General features: G+C 48.8%; 1 long non-coding RNA gene across 2 annotated transcripts; it reads left to right on the top strand.

Annotated features, from left to right (window-relative positions):
- The first annotated feature begins 3,073 nt into the window (after positions 1–3,073).
- LOC130886226 (uncharacterized) lies at positions 3,074–23,057 on the top strand. Of its 2 annotated transcripts, XR_009058226.1 has the most exons (4): positions 3,074–3,193; positions 14,717–14,862; positions 17,916–18,074; positions 18,885–23,057. It is a non-coding gene; the product is annotated as an uncharacterized LOC130886226 (long non-coding RNA). The 2 variants fall into 2 exon arrangements; XR_009058225.1 differs by having other exon boundaries at positions 17,916–23,057.
- The last annotated feature ends 242 nt before the right edge of the window (positions 23,058–23,299 follow it).

Here is a 23,299-nt window from a genome sequence, read left to right as displayed (position 1 = left end):
ACGAGAAAAGATAGTTTGTTTGTTTGTTTTTTAAAAAGAACACTAGTTTCTCTCCCAGACGACCAGAGTTCGATTCCCAGCACCAGCGTGGCAGCCCATTTTGTCTGTAATTTCAGCTCCAAGGAATCCAATGCCCTTGTCTAGCCTGCATGCAGGTGGTGCACGGACATGCATGCAGACAAAATACCCACACACAGAAAAATTACTTTCTAAGTTTTGAAATTATTTTTTCATTTAGAGTTTTCATAGTGACATTAGGATCAGGAGGCCCCTTGTAATGGGACAGACAACTCTACCACTGTGTAGCAGTTAGCAGCATCCCTGTCCCCCAGCAGGTGGGACGCTAAGGTAGGATGATTTCTTTCCAGACATTCAGAGCCGAGAGCCCAGGTCCAGAGCGTAAGATCCCTGCCCCAGGCATCTGCAGGAGTCCTGTGCCCTACCCGGCCTCATCTCCCTTTTCCTCAGAGGATATACCACAACAAGCAGAGGCACAAAACCCTACAACTTTTTCCTGATGTACAAACACAAAGGAGACTAGGAAAGAAGTGTTTGTCGTGGGCTTCAGGATGGATAAGGACAGCTACCCAAGAGGTGGGACAGGATAAGGATGGTCCACGGGCTAAGCCTTGTTGGGAAACTCTGCAGACAGGTTAGATAGGACACAGGAGAAGGCATGGGCTCTGGAGCCACTGGGAGGATTTGAATCTGACACAAAAATCAGGCTCACAGGGCTGATCAGGGCTAGGCCCTGTGCACAGAAAGATGGAAAGGAACCTCCCTAACAAGACTGGACAGTGTGTGTGTGGGGTGTCCTGACAGGAAAGGGGAACCCTTTTCTGGTCTCCACAGGCACTTCTGGCACCTGGCCTGTAAAAACGCTGTCACAAGAGGTTAGGCCTGTCCACAAAGAGTGGTCCTAGGTACACAAAGCCAGTTGGAATCAGAGAACAGGGCCAAAGAGCTGCCGGCTCTCACAAGTCCCAGACTTAGAAGTTGTGGAGACAATCTCACTGCAGAGGCCACTGTTCTCACCCAGCCAGGGGGAAAACTGTGGTGGCCTTCACGTCTCTACACCCAGGAAACCTGGCGTCACTGGTCCTATTCTATACAGTGTGACTCTGTGGTCACATGCCTGCTCCAGCATCTCTGTGTAGGAGGGTGTGCCCAGGCTCCAGCCTGGTCGCTCTGTTGGGCTGTTAGCAGGGTCGCAGGGAAGCAGGTAGTCTGTCCCGAGGGACAAGGTTGCAGACGTAGGAAGAATTTGCTGGCTCTCCCTAGGGACTATGAAATAGGACCTTTCTGCTTTCCAAGAGTCCGACAGACAGGTCTTTCACTAGTGATGGGAAAGGCTTGTCAAGTTGGCCCCATTTTCCCAAAACACTGAGAGTGGCTGCACTCCTAAAATCAAGGCTCCTTTGGATCATGAGACTTCAGTCCGGTGCTCCAATGTTGGTCTCTGTCTCTGTCTTCTTCTATCGCCTGATGAAGGTTAATATTCAGGAGGATGCTTATATGTTTTTCTTTGGGTTCACCTTCTTATTTAGCTTCTCTAGAATCACGAATTATAGTCTCAATGTCCTTTATTTATGGCTAGAAACCAAATATGAGTGAGTACATCCCATGTTCCTCTTTTTGGGTCTGGCTTAACTCACTTAGGATAGTGTTTTCAATTTCCGTCCATTTGTATGCAAAATTCAAGAAGTCATTGTTTTTTACTGCTGAGTAGTACTCTAATATGTATATATTCCATACTTTCTTCATCCATTCTTCCATTGAAGGGCATCTAGGTTGTTTCCAGGTTCTGGCTATTACAAACAATGCTGCTATGAACATAGTTGAGCATATACTTTTGTTGTATGTTTGGGCATCTCTTGGGTATATTCCCAAGAGTGGTATTGCTAGGTCCAGGGGTAGATTGATCCCGACTTTCCTGAGAAACCGCCACACTGCTTTCCAAAGTGGTTGCACATGTTTGCATTCCCACCAGCAATGGATGAGTGTACCCCTTTCTCCACAACCTCTCCAGCAGAGGCTATCATTGGTGTTTTTGATTTTAGCCATTCTGACAGGTGTAAGATGGTATCTTAATGTTGTCTTGATTTGCATTTCCCTGATCGCTAAGGAAGTTGAGCATGATCTTAAGTGTCTTTTGGCCATTTGGACTTCTTCTGTTGAACAATGGCAATAGGTTTTTGATCCTATTGCACGTACTGGCTTTGTGGGAGCCTAGGTAGTTTGGATGCTCACCTTACTAGACCTGGATGGAGGTGGGTGGTCCTTGGACCTCCCACAGGGCAGGGAACCCTGATTGCTCTTTGGGCTGACGAGGGAGGAAGACTTGATTGGGGGAGGGGGAGGGAAATGGGAGGGGGTGGCAGGGAAGAGGCAGAAATCTTTAAGAAATAAATAAATTAATTAAAACAAAACAAAACATTAAAAAAAATCAAGGCTCCTGTTGAATCTCAGAAAGATAAAAATGAAAGAAGCCAACTGAGAAACTCAACAGAGGAAGCAGAGCTGAGCGAAACACAGCAGGCGTTCCAGCCTTGTTAATGGGCGTCTGTGTAACTCCACCCACCCTCACAGCACCTCCCAGACCCAGGAGACTAAAATGACTCAGATTAATATAGGTGGGCCATGCCTATAACCAACCCCAGAGCTCAGGAGGCCAAAGCAGGACAGCCTGTGTGACTTAGAGACAATCTATCTTAAAAAAAGGTTTTTTTAAAAAATCAATGTGACAAAGTCTGGGTTAGTCAGTTCTGCGTTTTTGCTTATTTGCTTGTTTAGTTGGGGTTTTTTTGTCGTTTTGTGTGTGTGTGTGTGTGTGTTTTAATTTCTATCGCCATCATTTTAGAGAGCTAAGGAAAAGAAACTGAAAGTTACGTGGCTTACCTTCTATGAGTGCAGGTGCCCAGCGGCTACAATTGGGCCTCCCTAGGATGCAGTGGAAGCAGGCTACCAGCAGAGGGGGCTTCAGGCCCAGCCAGGAAGTGAGGCCTCCAGCTGGGGAAAAGATACAGGCTTGAGCCACGCCCAGCATACTGGACCAGGGTGATCACAAGGCCCTTGGCCTGAGCCCCGATGGAGCCCCGCTCGCCTAACCCCAGGAGCCACCCGTAAACTGCTGATGGAATTTGCTGGCAATGCCCACAGAGAGCATCCAGAAGAAGCAAGCGCAGGCGGACAGGTGGGTTGCCCTTTCCCTAACAGTATGCCAAAGTTAAGCCAAAGCCTGCCAAGGTTGACATAGTGTGTAAGAGCTCAGGAAGCCCCCAAGTCTTTTCTACCAGGCTGCCCTTTTGGCAATTCAGAAGGAAATCACGTATTGAATAAGTAGGGGTAACAGCCTTAGCCTGGCCTCTTCGGGCAGGTCTGTGCTGGGATTGAGGGGCAGGAGCTGTTTGCTGCCCTGAAAGGGGCAAGTGAGGGCAAGGCTGAGATTTTCAGCAGGGGTCAGCCTCCGAGTCTCACCCCTGGGTCAGGACCCCTTTGGGGGTTGCGTATCAGATATTTACATTACGAGTCATAACTGTACGGAAATTACAACAAAAGTAATTTTATGGTTGAAGGTCACCACAACATGAGGGTCGCACGCAGCCTTAGGAAGGTTGAGAACCACTGGCTCCGAGTCTTCCAGAAGCTGAGCGCCCAGCTGGGGATGCTGTGATAGCTGGAGGCAGTTACACCTGACAGCGGCAGGGCGCCTGTGTTATCTGGGGGGTAAGGGGGAGCCTGCAGTTTCCCCTGCCCTGAGAGACGTATCCTTCCATCAGTGAGGCCTGCCTTCTGCGGGACAAACCGGTGACTGGCGTGGGCAAAGCAACGCTCCTGGCACATTCTTCCCAGAACGAGCTGGAGTTGCATCCTCCTGTTCTCACAGGCAGCCGTGGTCCTTGGCCCTCTTCCAAACCCAGGCCACGCCCCCAGACCCTGACCGCCTTTGCTCGCAACCACCCTAGCTATGACTCTGCCAGCATACAGTCGTTTTTGAGCACAAAATGGCTTCTGTGCTCTCATCCCACTTTATGCCCACCACAGAACAAAGTGAGGCTTACCAAGGCTGTATCTTTTATGATGAGAACAATATTAAGTAAAAATATAATCATGTATTTACCAGTCATAAAATGGTCTCTGGCCTATGAACAATGAAAGCTGGCTGAGGAACAGGCGAATCTGGAATCCAGCATTCTCCTCTTTTTTTTTTTTTTTTTTTTTTGATCAGAGCAGCTCTTGGGGGGCGGGGCAGCTCTATTCAGAGGTTTCCTGCAGCCTCGTACTACGCCTGTCACAGGGAATGCAAGCCTGGTGTCTACTCTGAGGCATATGGGCTTTGGGGTGCCTGGCATTTGGCCTGTGTGCATCTCTTCTGCTATCTCAGACTCCATAGAGATGGAGCCTACTTTTTACCTTCCCCGGGGTCTAATGCTGCCTGGGGCCTGCAATTCTCCATAGCATTTATAAGCTGCCTAGACTGCCTTCTCCCTGCTTGCCTTGTGCCTGCCTTGTGGGCCGCCCAAGGCCTCTCAGGCTGAAGGCCAGGGCTGAGTGAAAAATCTCTGCCGCTCTCATTCTTTCTTCTAAGTTGTGTCTTGCGGTCCCAGCTCCCTTGTCAGGGACTCTGCTGAGCCTCAAAGCGAAGAAGAATATGGTGACAGGCTCCTCAAGCCCCTTCTTAGCCCATCCACACCACAGGCTCCTGTCTGGAAGGAAGTGCCCTGTATCATAGACTTATCATAGACTGGAACAGCCTGCTCTTCCCAGAAAGGAAGACCACCTGCTTCGGCACAAAGGTGTCTTGTTTAGAGCACAGGGTGGCAGCTACCTGTGGTCATTTCCTGGGACCCTCAGGCATAGCGTTTGGAATGAGGTCAAGGCCTCCCTACTGTGGACCTGAACGAGCATCCGAGCATCCACACCTCCCTTGAGTTTCCTCCTCCGTTACCCCAGCCCAGTTCACTCTGTTCGTCTTAGCTCCACACCCACGCCTGTTTGCACAGAGTCCTCTGAGGGCGACAGCAGCCCCTCCCCAGCTCCTGTGCGCCAGGAGAGGGGCGTGGGGGCGTGGCCTCTGCTTGTCTTCTCTCCAGTCTTGGCAGCCCCCACCCTCACCCTCTTGGACAACAGAAGGAATGCGCCTAATACCCTAGTGGCGATCCCACCGAACTGGCAGATCTACTGAAAATAAGCCCCGAGCTCCACAGAAGAGTTGGAGGGGTAAAGAAAGAGGCAGAAAATCTGGGTGTAGTGGCCTAGGCCAGCAATACCAATGTTCAGAAGATGAGGCAGGAGGATCCCAAGTTTGAGGCCAGCCTGGGATATATAGCGAGGCTCTGCAGAAAGCAGCAGAAAAACAGTCAACATAGTAAAACCAGGGCAAGTCATGCAGGGTTGGGCCCTCTGAGCTCAGAACATGTGGAACTCATTAGAAAATACTGGGGACACTCACCAATTGGGCTGTACACGCACGCAAACACCTTCTGGTGATTGACAGTGGGGAGTTTCCTCTGGAGGAGCAGAAGAGCCCATGCCGGCAGTAGGAGCTACTACATTTGTGTAATCTGTGTGTCCCAGCCTGAGTTAGGAGCTTTTCTCTGTGTTGACCCTTAATCCTCTGTGACCCCATGAGCTATGAGTGTTGTAGCTATTTTGCAACTGGAGAAATGGATTAATTGGATAGGGTAAAAGTTTGACTTACAACTTAAAAAATATTTTTATTACAGTTACACATACACATATGAACATATGTACGCACTTACTATAGCACATCTGTACATATATGCACGTATGAACACACTTACTATAGCACATCTGGACACATATGCACGTATGTACACACTTACTATAGCACATCTGGACACATATGCACGTATGTACACACTTACTATAGCACATCTGGACACATATGCACGTATGTACACACTTACTATAGCACGTCTGGACACATGTGCACATATGAACACACTATAGCACATCTGGACACATATGCACGTATGTACGCACTTACTATAGCACATCTGACCACGTATGCACGTATGTACACACTTACTATAGCACATCTGGACACATATGCATGTATGTACGCACTTACTATAGCACATCTGGACACATATGCACGTATGTATAGCACATCTGGAGTTCAGAGGACAACGTGTGGGTCCCACAATGTGGGTTCCAGGGACCATTGGGGTTGGCGGCAAGCCCCTTCACTTGCTGGTCTTTAATTGCAGAACTTTCCCATAGCTTCGTTCCTTTAGTCTCCCCAGCAGTCAGCTTCTAGGTGTGGCTCCATTCCCCTGGGGGGGGGGGGTGGGACAAGAGTCAAACTACCACTGTCCAGCCTCAGGGGCCACTGCCTCGTGAGGTCCACCCCGGCTTGTACACACAAACCCTGGCCCTTCTGCTTTGGCCTGGCTGGGCTTAGCCGCAGAGGAAGCTTCCTTCTCCAGGGAGATGGCAAATTTCATCCCTCAGGCCAAGGCTGCCTTGTTTATTTCATCCATTCAGAACGGAATGCTAAGGGTCAGTGCTAGTCAGGGTTTGTTTTCTAGAGGCTGGAGGCCAAGGCACTGTGTTGGACTGGAACACGGAGGCCCTGGCGTACCTGCCAGGAACAAACAGCGCACACACACTATTTTGAGTTTGCTTTCCTAGTTCCTAAATTCATGCATGAGCTCTGGGAAGGCTGCTAACCAAACTAACCTTTCTGTCCACACCAATCCTCCTTTTCTTCACAGACAGAGAGGAGAGGTGAAGGAAAAGAAAAAGAAAGAGAGTGGTTTGGGCTCAGGAAATCCCAGCTTGTGGAGGCAATGGGTTAAGCTGAGGTCGCTATATAGATCCCAGCTGTGGCAGGGTGTGCACTGCACTCCAGCTGCTGCTTGCACGCTATGAGCTGCAGTGGCAAGCATCTTGAGCAGTTTAATTTTTGTTCCCACTTCCCCTTGGGCCTCTGCTACAGTTTCAACTCCTCACCTTGGCTTGGATGAGCTGGTATCAAGTTGCTTTCCCAAGAAGCAAGGAGAATGCCTCTTGTAAAGAAGGTGTGGGGGCGATGGCTGGGGTTTGACAGAGAACAACTTTCCACTTCTGCTTGCCCCAGGCTCTCACTCAACGGATTCCAGCTGTGCTGCCTATGGCCTAAGATTATCCCCTGCCCTTTATGGGAGAAGGCCCCTCTCCTCTGTACACCCAGGCATTTGAGAAACATGCACAGATAACAGGTGGGTTGGGGCCAGCTGTGAAAATCTAATTTCAGGCCAGGGGGCCCAGGCAAGCCCTGAGAGCCTATGGGGCAGTCAGCACATCACAGAAGGCAGACATTGCCAGAGAAAGGGTCTCCTCCTCAGAAGAGAACCCAGGAGCAGAAGGTGCTTAGCCCTATCTCTGGTTTGAGGCTTCAAGAAGGCTGTGGAAAACTTCTCAGCCCCCTGGGCCAGAACTAGGGTCAAGACTCTTTGAATCTAAGAAGTGAGTCAGAGTAACCATTGTTCTTCCAGGTCTTGCTTCCTCTTAAATTAAGAAGTTGGGGCTAGGAGATAGCTCAGGTAAATATGAGGGCCTATGTTCAATTCCTAGCAGCCACATTGAAGTAAACTGAGGGTGTTTGGGAGGTGGAGACAGGAAGATCCTGGGACCTCACGGTCAGCCAGCCTGGCCAAGTCAGTGAATTCCAGGCCAGCAAGAGCTATTATCTCAGAAACCAAAGTGGATGATGCCTTCTGATGTTGACTTAAACATACACATACACACACACACATACACACACACACAGTTGGAGGAGATGGTCTGTAGCGTCCTTGTCTAGTCAGGCCCTTGTAAGACTTTGAATCTGGCTGTGACCAGACACCCGCAGATGGCACTGACACAGGAACTTCCCTAGGACGTTCTTGATTCTCTCTCTTTCTCCAGATGAAGGCGTTGGATGTCAAGGGAGACATGGTCAAGAGCACTGCTTGCTTTAACCCCATGAACAAGTGTATGTGTGCGCGCGAGCGCGTGTGTGCATGTGTGTGCGCGCATGTGTGTGTGTGTGTGCGTGCGTGTGTGTATTCAGAATGGGTAGACTTGTATGTGGATGGTTTCTACCTAAGTCCTTCAAACAGTCCAGCTCAACCTCAACAAAGCACATGCCTCCCTCATTTGTCCGCAGACGTTGGGGCCCTGTGGGTGATTACTGTTCCAAATAATCTCTCCGAGGTCTCAGTCACTCATGGGCCATGAAGTTGCATGAAAGGAGTTTCTACCAGACTACAGAGGCCCAAGCCTCTGAACCACTGATGGAGGGTTTTAAGCCGGAGGCATCCCACTTGCTACTGGCCTCTCCCAAGTTAACATCATGTCAAGTCTACCCTTTGCTCAGGCCCTGGTCTGGCACAGTAGTGGTTGAGGGCTTCTATCAAGGATGGCAGCTCTTTGGCCTTCTAGAGAACACCTAGTCCTTTTCCTGACCACCACACATCTGCTGACTAGCATATATGTAAAAAGATTATTTTTATTCTTAAATTATATTTCAGGGGGACCTGGAGGGATAGCTCAGTGGCTAAGAGTCCTGGCTGCTTTTTCAGAGGACCCAGGTTTGATTCCCAGCACCCACAGGACTGCTCACAGGGATTGCAATTCCAGTCCCAGGGGTATGATGCCCTCTTCTGGTTTCTGTAGAAACTGCATGTGTGTACTGTGCAGATACATGTGTAGGCAAAACACCCATAAAATAATAAGACAGCTTAAAAGTCACATTTATTTTGTGTTGCGGAGAGGTGGGGTGTGCACATGACATGGTTTGTGTGTGAAGGTCAGAGGGGAACTTGGGGAACTCAGATCTCTTCTTTCTCCATGGAAGTTCCACAGATTGAACCCAGAATATCCGACTTGGCAAAGCAATTGCCTCGACCCACTGAGCCATTGCTCTAGCCACTGAGAGTTTTAGGGGCCAGAGAACAATCTCAAGTACAGCCTTGTGCCAAGCACTGTTGAAAGCATTCATTCATACACTTACAGAACACACTCATCAGATTGCTTGCCCAACAATGATCCAGCCAGTGGCTCTGCACGGATGCATAAAGCTAAGGCCCCCCTGCAGTTCACACTCTAGCTGGGAAGCCACAGAGGGCACCACCAACAAGCAACTTCAGGAGACAGGAGGCACTGAATGGCTGTCTGACTGAGGCCTAGCAGGGAGAGAGCCAACTGAACAGCTACTGAGGCCATCAGAAGTATTCATGAAGAACAGGCAAGGACTGGGTGGGGCCTACCATAGAAGGTAGCATTCAAGGATTCTGGGATGGGGAGGACTGAGGAGAGTAGGAAGTGGTGGAAGCCCTGGAGTAGTTCTGAGTGAATGTGTGTTGCGGACATAGGTACAGCATGTCAAGGACTCAGAGAACAAAGTGTGAGTATTGACAGTGCGTGCAGAAAATGTCCACTGTAGATTATCCCCTTGGGCATTTAGCCTGATTTCTCCAATAGTGACTTCTACTAAGATTAGGAAGCCCATCTCCTTGGTCCAACTGTATGCCATACACTCTGACTCCCTTTTTATCTGTATGCAGCAACCCGGCCTTCTTGTGCAGATGTTCAATAACCCAACCTCTCTGTTCAACTCTATGTAATACATACAGTGAGCTTCAAGGATGCCGAGGTTTCCCCATCAGAGACCGCAGCACCCAATCACAGTTTTTCTCTGTGTTGTCTGTGTTGTCTTTTCTTCATTTCCTCAGCACTAGAGTCAGGGCTAAGCCCATGGAGCCATGCAGAACACAGCAGAAAGCTTTGGTTTCTCAAGGCATGGATGGAAATCCCAGGCCTCAACTCTGGAGAAAGTAGCCACGGCCACAGCTGGGAGGGGGTCAGAGGCTGTAGTCAGGTCCTACTGGTGGGACATAAGCAGCCTGGGATTGTCCCCACAGGGTCACTCAGTTCCCCAATATCCTGTGTCTGCCCATTGTGAAGGCTGGGCTTTCAGGGCTTCGCAGAGACTCTGTGAGCTATCTCTCATCTTCCCGTTGACTTCTTCCTCTGAGCAGAGGTAGCTTGGAATCTGATCCTACCTGGTACAGAAAGTGGGTGTACCATTAACACTACAAACACTTATAAAAGGCCTTTGAAAGGGAGGCTATAGCAACTGGTCCCCATCATGGAGAAAGACATAAGGACCTTCTGTCACTCCCTAGCTTTTAGGAGGAATTTCCATCTCCAGAGCCGGGTGTGGAGCAGGCCATATTGCATGTCTTCCGTGGGCTTGGTTTAGTGCCACATGCCTGTTGGTGAAGAAAACGCTGCTGGGGATGCCCTCCTCCAACTGCCAAATACGTCGGTGTAAAATGAGAGGCACATAGGAAATCGGAAAAAATTACGAGTCTCCATTTGACTAAACACCGGGTGCCAGATTGTAGGTTTTCCAGCCCAGGGAATAAATTCTCAGCACTGCTTCTTTCTGTGTAGATTTTTATGAGGAAGGGATTGCTGACAAATCAACCTCTAGGTCACTGGATCTTAAAAAAAAAAACTAGAATTTATTTAGTCAGAAAACAATTTACCTCATCTGGCTGTGAGTCCCCCTGACTGCTCTCTCGAGGCTGTGGTATGATTCATTGTGTACTTGTCACTCACCTCAGACTGCAGAGACACACAGGTCTCTGATAGCCGGGAACAGAATGACAGATGGGGGCAAGACATTGTCCCCAAAGAGTGCAATGGTTTGACTTCCTCAACCCAAATTCTTATGTAGAAATTCTAATTCCCAAGGTGATTGAATTAGCAGGCGAGACATTTGGGGATGGTTCTGAAGGTTTAGACCTAACACAGCCCCTAATAGTCCCCAGGATGATGGAGATTTGGGGAGGTAGGACCTAAACAAGGTTTTTAGGTCATTGGTGAGTGTGGGTGCTTCCAAAAGGGGATGTTCAGTCCTTTCTGTTTTCTTCTCCTTGGCCATGTGTGCTCCAGCCATGGTGTGTTCCTCATGGTCCACACCACAGACCGCAGGCTCCACACTCCAGCCACGGTGTGTTCCTCATGGTCCACCACAGACCGCAGGCTCCACACTCCAGCCATGGTGTGTTCCTCATGGTCCACCACAGACCGCAGGCCCCACACTCCAGCCATGGTGTATTCCTCATGGTCCACACCACAGACCGCAGGCCCCACACTCCAGCCATGGTGTGTTCCTCATGGTTCAGTTAGGCCATGATAGCCCTGCTGTCACAGGTCTTCCTGTGCTGTCCAGAAGAGAGCTGAGGAACTTCTACATGTCCCCTGGCTCTGTAGGCATCAGGCAAGGTCCTCTACACTCCTAGGCAGAACCAATATTTTCTAAGTTGATTCCTGCACGTGTTCATTTTAGTGACAGGCTAGCACATCACATCCCCAAGTGTGATGCCCTTGTAAGGGAGACCCCAGAAAGGGAACCAGGTGAGAAAATGGCAGCCATCTCCACAACTCGGGGAATGGGCCTTCGCTGCACACTAAATCTGCCAGGACCTTTTCCAGGATTTTCCAGGCTCCATAACTGTGGGAAATAAATTGCTCTTGCATATAAGCAAACCTGGCAGGGGCTGGCAGGCGGCCAGGATGCTAAACAAGTGACACAGAGAAGACGCTGTGCTGGGGAGAGGATTGATGTGATGTCAGAGACATTGTAAGGCACAGAGAGGGCCACTCGAGCTGCCTGGGCCGGGGCAGTGGCTCTGCTTCTGAAGTGCATATGTAAGCACACCAGCTTGAGTTTAGTTTCCAGAGTCCACATTAAAAAAGGAAGTCAGCTGTAATGGTCTGGGCCTGGAATGGCAGTGCTGGGAAGGCAGAGAAGGAGGATTCCTGGAGCTCTCTGGGCAGTGACCCTTGCCTAGTTCAGCAACAGAATAAGATTGTCTACTGTCTACTGAGCCATGCTGATGACTGTTGACTCCTGTTGACTCTAAGGTCTTCCTGTCGTATATACAGCTGTCATGGGAGTCATCCTTTGGTTCAGCTACCTGCTGCCTTCTAAGGGCGATGTAACCTCATTAACATGAGACAACAACAGACAGAGGACTCTGTGGAGCTGGAGATCCAATATGCTTGGGAGTTTAGGCCATGATAGCCCTGCTGTCACAGGTCTTCCTGTGCTGTCCAGAAGAGAGCTGAGGAGAAGACTTCTACATGTCCCCCGGCTCTGTAGGCATCAGGCAAGGCACTGAAATTTGAACTCCAGAAGGGCGGTGGGGTGGCTTCTGTAGTTGCTATGACTAATGCACCCAGAGCCAGGAACACTGGCAGGTTTTTACCCAACCAAACCAACACCTGTAGAACCACCTGATTTCCCAGGGCGCCTCTCCTGTGCAAATCAAGCTCCTGCCAGCTCTGCCAGACACTCACTGACATGGAGCACCGTGCACAGGCGAGCATGTGTGATCTCAGAATGGGGTCCCAGCTGAAAATGCCTTCAAAGTGAGACCATGGCTTTGGGCTCTAGGTAACCCTCACATTAAGACATTTCAAGCGTTTCATTTTTTTCCCAGTGACTTTTTCTTCTTTGTAATTAGAGACGAGGAGAAGTCATTCCCGGGGTGACACAGCTCTTTCTGTGCCATCTGTAGATCTCATTGAGCTGCCAGCCAACACAAACCCAGCCTGGGTTGTTTCTTTTGGCTGACTACCCAGGAGTGGTTTCCTGCTGGATCAAGGCATCTTGAGGAATCATGAGCACCTGAACACACCCTAGGAAAGAAAGAGTTCTGGAAACGTGGTTTGCAGCTCACTCAAACCGTTCTCGGATTCAGCAATCCTCAGCAAAGGGTTTTTGCAGGAATCCAAAAAGCCTACAGGAGATTTTGCTTTGTTTTCTAATGGTTACTAAGGAAAAGAAACATAAACCAACCTGAGTGAAAGCAGACTCTCGTGTGCACACACTCACACAATGCAGACACACATATACACACAGAGACACATGCACATATATACACACATGCACATAGATATACCAAAACACATATACACATGCACACACACATAGACACAAGCACGTATAGATACACAACACATGCACATATATCCACACATGTACATGTGCACACACACATAGATACGTGCACACATACACATATATACCAAAACACATGTGCATATATACACACATATAAACACAGACATGTACACATGCGCACATACATATCTACAAACACAAGCTGTGTAGTGATATGACTAAAGAGTTTTCTGGGAGCCATGGTGTGCTCAGCTAAGGGCAAAGTTAGGGTCACCAGCCTGGTGGACACTTTCCCTCCACTTATTCCCCATGCCTGCTCCACAGTAAATGAACTTTCTCACAAATTAAGGTCTTGGCATTAAATACATAGATCCTGTTGGTCAGTTTCAAGTTCACTATTCAGTGTTACATACAGGACTATGGGTTTTAGCAAGCTACTCCAAGGCCATTCGGCCCCGCCCAAAACAGCGCAACCTAGGAAACCATCACTCATGATCACTTTTAATGATCATTGCTCATGAGCCAGGGATAGCACGGGTAGGGGACTCATTAAAAACTTTTAAAAGATTTCTTAATCTATTATGGTAAAAGTACACAATGTGTGTATGCACCCATGCATATGTATATCTGTCTTAGTTTGGGTTTTTATTTCTGTGAAAAGACACCATGACCATGGCAACTCATATATATATATATATATATATATTTATATATTTATATATTTATATATATTTAATTGGGGTGTTTTGCTTACAGCTTCAGAGGTTCAACCCATTTTTATCATGGCAGGGAGCTGAGAGTCCTACATCTTGACTCAGAGGCAACAGGAAGTTGACTGACTGTCACACTGAGGGAAGCTTGAGGAAAAGAGACCTCAAAGTCTGCCCCCACTGTGATACACCTCCTCCAACAAGGCCACACCTTCTGATGGTGCCACTGCCTTCAGGGGGGCATTTTTTTCAAACCCCCATAGTATGAAATCTGAAGATTGCCTAACATTCCAACCACAAATATCCCTTCCTGAAAAATCACTTTCAGGAAAAACCTATAAGATACATTTACCTTCAGGGAGACCTTTAAAGATTGAGTGATACTCTGGTCTTGAATATGTAATGTATTCAAAAGTTGGGGTCCAGAGGCAAAGTTCATAAGAGCAGGCTAGACAGAGTGAGCAGCTGGACAAGGTGAGGGGCACCCCAGGGCTGGATGAGGCTGGAGTTTCCCAGGACAGAATCGGATCCCCAGCATCTTCTGGCTTCTGAGAAGTGCAGCTCCACAGCCCCTCTTGGTGCACCTCTAAGTGGGGGAAAGGCAGAGAGAGGGGCTCCCCGGAGGTGTCTTCTGCATTGTGTAGACAGGCGGCACCCTGTCCGGGGCACATCTGCTCTGTGGCTAAAACACACTGCTGCTGAAGCCTCCTGGAGCCACATCTTCTCAACTGAGTACACAGAGAGACAGACAGGAACTCTGCTGGGACAGAGTTCAGAGAACGCTGAGAAAACAGGGAGACGTCAAAACTCTCCATTAGGCCGGGCAAGAGGAAGCTCATTTTATTTATTTATTTATTATTATTATTTATTTATTTATTTTGGTTTTTCGAGACAGGGTTTCTCTGTGGTTCTGGAGCCTGTTCTGGAACTAGCTCTTGTAGACCAAGGAAGCTCATTTTAATTTGAAAAAGAATATTCTTTTTATAAAAAGATTTATTAATTATCTATACACTGTTCTGCTTGCATATATGTCTACCAGAAGAGGGCGCCAGATCTCATTCCAGATGGCTGTGAGTCACCATGTGGTTTCTGGGAATTGAACTCAGGACCACTGGAAGAGCAGCCAGTGCTCCTAACCTCTGAGCCATCTCTCCATCCTGAAAATGAATATTCTTGATAGTTACTGTAAGTACCTTTGCTTTTCTTTTTAGGACAAGATCTTCCATAGCCCAGTGCAGCTTGAACTCTCTATGTAGTTGAGGATAACCATGACCTCCCTGTGCTCTTGCCTCTACCTCTTAAGTCTTTATTATTATTATTTATTTTTATTGAGCTCTACATTTTTCTCTGTTCCTCTCCCTGACTCTTCCCTCCCCCTCAACCCTCTCCCATAGTCCTCATGCTCCCAATTTACTCAGGAGATCTTGTCTTTTTCTATTTCCCCTGTAAGTCTTGGGATGGTAGACTCTGCTTTTGTTTAGCCTTTTCTGAAGTGCAGTTGGGAAGGACCAAGCTGTACCCTTTCTGTTGACAAACACAATGTGTGATACTGCTTTCTTGCTTCTGCTCCACAAGTAGACGAGAGGCATCTTCTCTCTAGAGACTTTTGCCCTTGCTTTAGGTAGGACACACTTTCTACCTGATGCATTGCTAAGGAACCCAGAAGCCTTCAGAGGAAGTCTGCTTCCAGAGCTCACACAGGTCTAGAGCTCATATGGGTCCAGAACCCACAAGGCTAGGTGCACCTTCGCTACGCACCAGGGAGACACACTGCTAGACACACTGACTTACCCTACAAGCAAGAGAAAGCAGTCCATTCAGGCTTGGGAGGACCCTGTGTCTAGAGGGCCCTGAACAACAGCTACCCAGGTTTCCCAATGCCTCTCCCATAACATGAGTTCACTCCTCATTTTAAGCAAAAATACTTGTTTTTGATGTTAGCCTTTCTTTATGGGCTTCCCTCTTCAGCTAAGATGGTTGCTTTAGGAGAACAATGCCCAGTGCTGCCTTCTGGCTGTACTGATTATGTCCTGTCTCTGCCATAGTTGTCCTTGGAACCTGCACCTTTATCAATACCAGGAAACTCCCCAGTGCTGGTGTCTGTCCCCGAAGAGTGGGATAAGTGTGTTCTCAGAAACAGGTTTGGCTCTGCCTGGAACGCCACTTGGAAAAAACTTGAAATTTCTATAGAAAGGCATTTGCTCACTTAGGAAAAAGTTATGAAGAGGAAGTAAAAACTAGACCATGGGCCAGCTCCTAGTGCCTGTGTCCCCCACCAGGGCACCACTCCCCACTCTTCTCCTTTTGTCTGTCCCTGAAGGTTTCTGCTGCCGTGGCTCCAAAAATAGACACACACAGCCTTGGCACTTGACAGCTCCCAAAAGGTCAAGGCCTCAAACTGGCATGCGTTTTCTTTCTCTGCAATAAATAAAATGCACAAGAGCAGAAGAACTTTTTATAGTTTAATTCAAAGCAGTTATGACTTTGACATGTAATTCTGTTAACGTAGAGAAGAGACGCCAAGCCGCTGGCAGAGGGTGAGAGCGGGAACACAGAACTCGCTACCCCTCCAAGACGAGTGAAACCACATTTAGGGGTTCTGCCACAGATGACCCTCCTTATACATAGTGGAGCTCATGTAGGCCTGACCATAAGATTTTAGGTTTTTGCTTGCTTGCTTGCTTGTTTTTTGTTTTTATTTATTTTTATATCCCAACTGCAGTTTCCTCTTCCTCTGCTCCTCCCAGTCCCTCCCCTGCCACTTACCCCATCCACTTCTCAGTTTCTCTTCAGAAAAGGGCAGGCCTCCCGCGGATACCAGCCTGTCATGGTATAGCAAGTTGAAGTGAGACTAGGCACCTCCTCTTCTATTAAGGCTGGAGGAGGCAACTCGGTAGGAGGAATGGGTCCTAAAAGCAGGCAACAGAGTCAGAGACAGCTCCTGCTTCTACTGTTAGGAGTTTCCTAAGAAGACCAAGCTACGCAACTGTAAAGGTCAGTCTTGAGGTCTTAGTTTAACCGTCAGTTCTAAGCTGTCCTTTGGAGGAAGAGGTCAGTGTACCTGTGGAGCAAATGAGCAGATTTGGTTATAATTAGAGAGCTACAAGAGAAATACAAGGTGGTCCTGCAGAACACTGAGACCTGATCAACTGGTGTTTTGAAAGATCAATTGCGTTTCCATCAACAAGACTCTCAGGGCCTTCCAGTGTCACCCACTCTCGTGCAAAGCCAGGCTAACGTTTGGCATGTTACCGCAGTTGGCCACTAGCACCTACTGACTTCTGCTCTGGTCACCTAGTGCCGGAAAACTGTGTTAGAGTTCCAGAACATTGTGGCCTAAAATGATCTTTTTCCTTACTTTTCCAACATTGTGAATTGGAAACTTGGAGACAGCTTATTATGGTCTGGGTTTGAGATGTTGGTGTCAGACTAATGTTTTAAATACTGGGTTGCCAGCTTTTGGGGTTCTTTCAAGGCTGAGGAGCATTTAGAAGGAGGGGTCTGGCTGGTGGAAGTGGGCCACTGGGGAATGGGGTTTATGGTTATTCTTGTCCCTGGTTTCAGTTTAACTGAAGTTTCCTAGGCTGCTACCATGTAGGGAGTCTGCCACTAGGCCCAACTGCTGTGAACAAAGTTATTCTGCCACGCCTACCCACCGTGTTGAACTAAAATCTCTCTGAAACTGGGAGTCAAATGCCTCCATAAGTTGTTTCTGTCTGGTATTTTGGTCACAGTGATGAAGAAGAAAAAAAAAAGATGCAGAGCTCACGCTCCCCCTTCTCCGGTTCCCTGGTAGATGAAGCAGATCCATGGGTCTCTGCAGCTTCATTTACACACACAGCACTTTGGGGAATGGCGAACGGCAGGAGGGCGTGGATCAACAGATATGCGATGCCCCCTAACACGACCCCTTTGGTATGGTAGTACAGTCAGGTGCCCCCTCAAGGCTCAAAGTCTGTTCTGGATGAGTGGAGTCCAGAGTTTTCTGAAGAGCTGGTCTAGGAACTGGTGTGATGTCCCTGCTGCCATCTTCCAGAGACTCGGGGAGGGGTCTCCACTCACACTTCTCAGGGGCAGAGACTCGGGGAGGGGTCTCCCCTCACACTTCTCAGGGGCAGAGACTCGGGGAGGGGTCTCCACTCACACTTCTCAGGGGCAGAGACTCGGGGAGGGGTCTCCACTCACACTTCTCAGGGGCAGAGTTTGTGCATCTTTCGTCTTCCATGTTCCCACTCCAGCTCTTCCTTCTTCCTGCCTGAAAGGACATCATGAAGGCTGGAATTGCAAGCTGTCTTGGATCATGAGAACTTGTTGACGACAAAAGATGTCTGCAGGTGGACAAGTCAGAAGTCACAGACCTTCACCTGTGAGAGAAAACCATCTGAAGGCACTTGCATGTTAGCATTTCACGGTAACTCGGGGGACTATAGCATCGGGAGTCAGAGTTGGGAACTGAGAGGCCCTGACTTTTACATCATCCTGTGCCCCAGAGCCAGAGTCCCCGGAGCACCGCATGTGACAGAACGCCTTTCTGTGAGAATCCTGAGCTCACAGTCTGTCTCATCTCCTCCTCATACCAAAGCTCCTGTCAGATGAGGGCAGCTAACGAGGGGCAGCTACCCAGGCCCTGGACCCAGTTCTAAACTCATGTTCTCTCCATCCCTCTGTACACTGTTTGCCGGTCAATCCCTGGGGCTGCTGTGTAATGGAATGTGTGCCTTTGCCCCCCGCCCCTTTTGCACATACGCATGCACATGTACACGCACACACACCTTTCAAATTCCTACCATGTTCGGGGAACAAAGTTCAAATTTCAATGCCTCTGTAAAGGATTTTCAGGATTATAAAGTATTAGGTCACAGATCCTCTGGCTGCTGTACTTTCCCTGCAGATTGAGCCATGCCCACCCCACCCAACCCACCAGCCACCTGTACACAGCTCTTACACACTACTATGGCACAGCACAGTCCACCTCTCCTGATTCCCTGTAGTACACCTCCTCTATGTCAAACTCTTAGCTGCTCAACTTACTAGACTCCCAGATTCTTCCAGTCCACCAAAACCACTTCCCTGCAAGCTTCCAAAGGACTCCACCCAGATTCCAGCTTGCTGACCCACACATAGCCCCTGGGATTGTTCAAGCTACTTTGCTTATGGGCTTAGGGGTGGGGACAGTGCCCAGCCTGCCTGAATTTGTGTTCCCACAGATCGTGCCCTATAATCAGGAACAAAGGAGGAAAACAGCACAGAAATGAGCCTCTTGGCTTCTCTTCCGCAGAAGGGAGGACCCACAGCGTGCTCTCTCTCCAACCCCCGGAAGCAGCTTGTGGGGCACTCAGCTGTGACATCCATTGACCCACAAATCAGAAAATTAGCCTTGAGAGGGTGGGAATTCGCTCCAACTTGGCATTGCACCTATTAGCGCTATGCATCTGATACTGAGCAGTGCAGGCTCCATTAAAGGAATTACCTGGCAGCCGGTATTTCTGAAATGAATTATAAATCACTTCCTGCTATTTTAAAAATGGAGTTATTACTCCACAAGGCTTGGGAGCCACTGTTGGAATTTTATTTCCACCATCCTCAAGGCCTATATGAGGGGCAGGTAAGTTCTGCCCAAGGCCGGCTGGCTTTTCCAAAGAATGAAGAAGGGAGCCCTGCATCTCTTGCCTGTGTGACCGAGGGGCAGCTCCAGCCCACGTGTGGCTTCAAAGCGCATGCAGGAGCTGGAAGGGGAGGGTCCCACAGCAAAGCCGTGCTCTGCAAACACAAACCCAGACTGCTTCTTTTCTGGTCCAGCCTTGGATCTGGGTCTGGTCCCATCTCATCTCTTTCAGCACCCCTGGAAAATCTGGCCAAGTCCACATAGGCTTCACTTGTGTAGGCTAGACCTTGACACAAGCAACCACAGAGAGGCAAGCCAGAAGGAAGCGGAGATGAAGACTTGACCACTTCCAGGCCACAGCTGTCCCAGCACACCTGCCCTGGGGTCCTTTCTCAACACATCTGTGCCGACACATGCCCCAGATCCCTGCCTGTCCTCGCACCACTGCCCGGAAACCCTGCCCTGGCAGGCTTGTTCTAACATTCCCACTATAGGATTTCTTCAAAAGTATACCTGTGCCAACACAGCTACTCTAGATCAGCTGTCCCAGAGTACCTGCCTTAGTACAGCAACCCAGAGAGCAGACAAGGCTCTTGGTCCTCATCTGTCATCTAAAAACTCAGGCGGCAACACTCTGGGATTCTCTGGCCTAAGGCATGTAAGTTAGTGCTGCAAGAGCAAGCAGGTGAGTACGCATGGTAATTTGTTCAAACATGCATATGGGAAGGAGCATAGACCAGCAGCCCTGATACCCTCAAACCTCCCTGGTGATGGGTAGAGGGACCAGCTTTCTCAGCCTTACTTTGCTTAGCTGAGTTGCTTCCTCCACCCACGGTGTTCTTTATAAAGCATAGTGCGCCTCCTCTGCATAGGTATTTTCTGATGCACTGTGCTTCTCTCGGGAATAGCCTCCCTCTTGCACATGCCAAGAACAAGCGCCATGGCCTGCCTCCCAGTTCCTGTGGTCCTTGAACTCAGCTCAGTGTGTGGCATGTGGCAGGTGCTCAACACATGTTAGAGTAATGGCGACAGATGCTCCCAGCCCCGCCTGCCCTGTGCTTCGTCTCAGCCCAACCAGCAATGACGTTTCAGGCCCCAAGCCCCACCACCTCATTCTGGGACCACTGTCACTGAAGACGTGGAAGAAAGGGATGCTGTTTTCATGCACATGTCTCTTTGATCCTCATATGTCCCCAGCGGCTTTGCAGGTTGGGATTATTTTCCTAGAAATTTCACCGGGATGTTTCAGTAGCTACTCAGCTTTAGTATGGGAAGAGGATGCATCTTGACTAGGTAACTCTTAAAAGATGTGTTGGGTTGCCATGTAAACTGGCATGGAATTGGTCTCAAAATGAAGCCCCTGAAGCTTGCCTCAGTGTGGGCAGGATTTGTGTGTCCCTGGTCACCCCGAGGGAGGCAACTGAGTCTGCAAGAGGCCATCTTTGGGCTCTTGAGTGTGATCCTAAAATGTCCTCCAGCAAAAGACTTGATGAAGGTGAATGTTGATTATGACTTTGGAAAGAGAGCTTCCATGTGACTTGAGGACAGGCAGGCATATTTCACGGTCAGTTCTGTGACTGGTACCTGAGAAAAGTGGGACATCGTATGCATCTCCTCATTCTCATGGCGGACGAGGCTCAAGGAAGACTGCCATGACGACCCCAGTCCATTCCTGACCCCTGACTCAGATGACCTCTGGAGCAGGTGGCCCTTCGATGGCCTCAACGATTCCCAGAGTTACTCATGGCCTCAGCTTATCTGGCTATCCACTAGGATAGACACAGAGATACTTGGAACCTCAGCCTTTAAAGCTGGCTCGTTCCTCCTAGGGACGCGTGGCTGTGGAGCTTGGTCTGTGATTACGCATCTCACATCTTCCTACTTCCCTCAACGCTTCAGGGCTCATAGATTACTTTTTACTGATTCATTCTTTTTCTTTTTTTTTTGGTTTTTCGAGACAGGGTTTCTCTGTGGTTTTGGAGCCTATCCTGGAACTAGCTCTTGTAGACCAGGCTGGTCTCGAACTCACAGAGATCCACCTGCCTCTGCCTCCCAAGTGCTGGGATTAAAGGCGTGTGCCACCACCGCCCAGCTGATTCATTCTTAATATCAGATATTGGTTGAATTTTTTTCCTTTCATTAGTGATGCTCTAACCAGGAAACAATGATTTTCATTTAGAGTACGGGCACAGTTATGGATGTCGGCATTAGAAGGCTTGGGGTCCTGCTTTAGCTACTATTACCTGGCCGAGTGACATTGTATGTTACTATTTCGGTCCTTGCTTTCACACCAGCAAAATGAGAGTTAAGCTAGTCTCTTGTCTTTGATTCCATCTAGACTCAAGTCCCATGGAGTGCAGACACAATAGCGCTGGCTTCAACACCCCCTGCTGGTGGGCACATGAACTGCTTGACCATCTTCCTAACAATGGCTGGTTAATGTAGCAATTTTTATTGTCTGGCAGAAATGAAACACTAACGGGATGTTCTGGAGAGATGGATCTACTGCTTTAAAACTGACTGCAATCAGCCCACATCAGAAGCTGCGCACGGCCCCTTGTGAGCATGCTCATCAGCAGTCTTCTCAGACCTCTGAGGGATGTGCCAAAGACCTCTGAGGGATGTGCCAAAGGATGCACGCAGGGCTTGGGAACCACAGACTGGGAGGTGGGGGTTAGCATACACCTTTGAACATCCATCTCTAATAGCAAACCGGCGGTGTGGCACAGATATCTGAACCCGGGACCAACTAACAGTCAGCACCCCAATCATCGCGGGGCTGGGAGAGCAGTGCCTGTTGGGAGGCTCTGGTCTTATTCCTCTTCCTGCAAACAGTCTTCGTGGTTGCTGTTATCACCGTTTCTAGATCGGCTCTCATGTCTTCTGCCCCGGAGATGGTGTTTATTGATACCAAACAACGCTCCAGCTGCTACGCAGAACATCTGTGCAACAGCTGCTGGACCCCGTCTGAGATTTTTGTAATCGTTTGGGGATGATTCGCGAGCACAGCACATACAGTACATGTTCCGCTACCCAAGAGGATTTGAGATAATTGGAAATTTCAGGCTGTTTAAGGCAGTTGTTGGGTATGGGTCCAGGAGGGAAGGATTTCTGGTTTAGGAGTATGTGCGGATCAACTGGAACCGTGTGTAACTGTCACAAAGATCTGTGTACAGATTCCCCCTCCTGCCACCTCCACAAAACCACCATTGTTCTGGAAAAGGGTGCCTTCCTAGGGTCCCTTAAGTTGGGCATCGGAAGGGTTGGTTCCCTAAATTCCCTCCATAAATGCTGCTGCCCTGCAGCTAAAGGGGGTGGCAGATTGGCAGCCAGAGCCGGGGGCGACGAGAAGGAAAGAATAATACTGTAGAATACTATGCTCCCACAGTGACGGACATCCTGTTCATACCTTAGAACTCCCATATGTCTTCCTCCTTTGTCCTCTAAATATAGAATAAAAAATACCCTACATTTGTTGCTGGAGAACAAGCTCAGGAGGACTCGGGACTTGCTCAAAGCCAGAGAGCAAACCAGTTTTCTTAATCCAATTGGGTTGCTATGATAAAATACCATAGGTGGCTCAACTCAGAACAACAGAGATGTTCACTGCACATGCCTAGAGGGAAGGAAACCCAAGACTAAGGACCAGCAGATTGGAGGCTGGTAAAGGATCATTTCATGCTCCAAAGACTGTATTTATTTTATTTTTTAAAATTACTTAAGTTAGTTCTTTCTTGCCTGCCTTTATTTCCTCCCCATGCTTATCCTCCTCCTCTCTCCCCACCAGTCACATCTCTTTGCTCTGTTCTGTGACCCATTTGATTTAACCAGAGCCATCAGTGTGACCACTGGATTGGGAGCGCTCATAGGAGTTCACAACTGAAGGAAATCACTCCAGTTTTCCCTGACTCTATCAGTAGCAGGAGTTCAGCAGTGAAGGGCGGGTCCTGTGAGCCCCTCTTCCACCCATGCCTGGCTGTTGCTGGGCACATTCTTTGCAGACTCGGTGCAGACACC

This window comes from Chionomys nivalis, chromosome 13, assembly GCF_950005125.1.
Source record: "Chionomys nivalis chromosome 13, mChiNiv1.1, whole genome shotgun sequence".
Lineage (NCBI taxonomy): Eukaryota > Metazoa > Chordata > Mammalia > Rodentia > Cricetidae > Chionomys > Chionomys nivalis.
The sequence above is the reverse complement of the archived record's forward strand: the minus strand, read 5'-3'. Positions and strand labels throughout refer to the sequence as shown.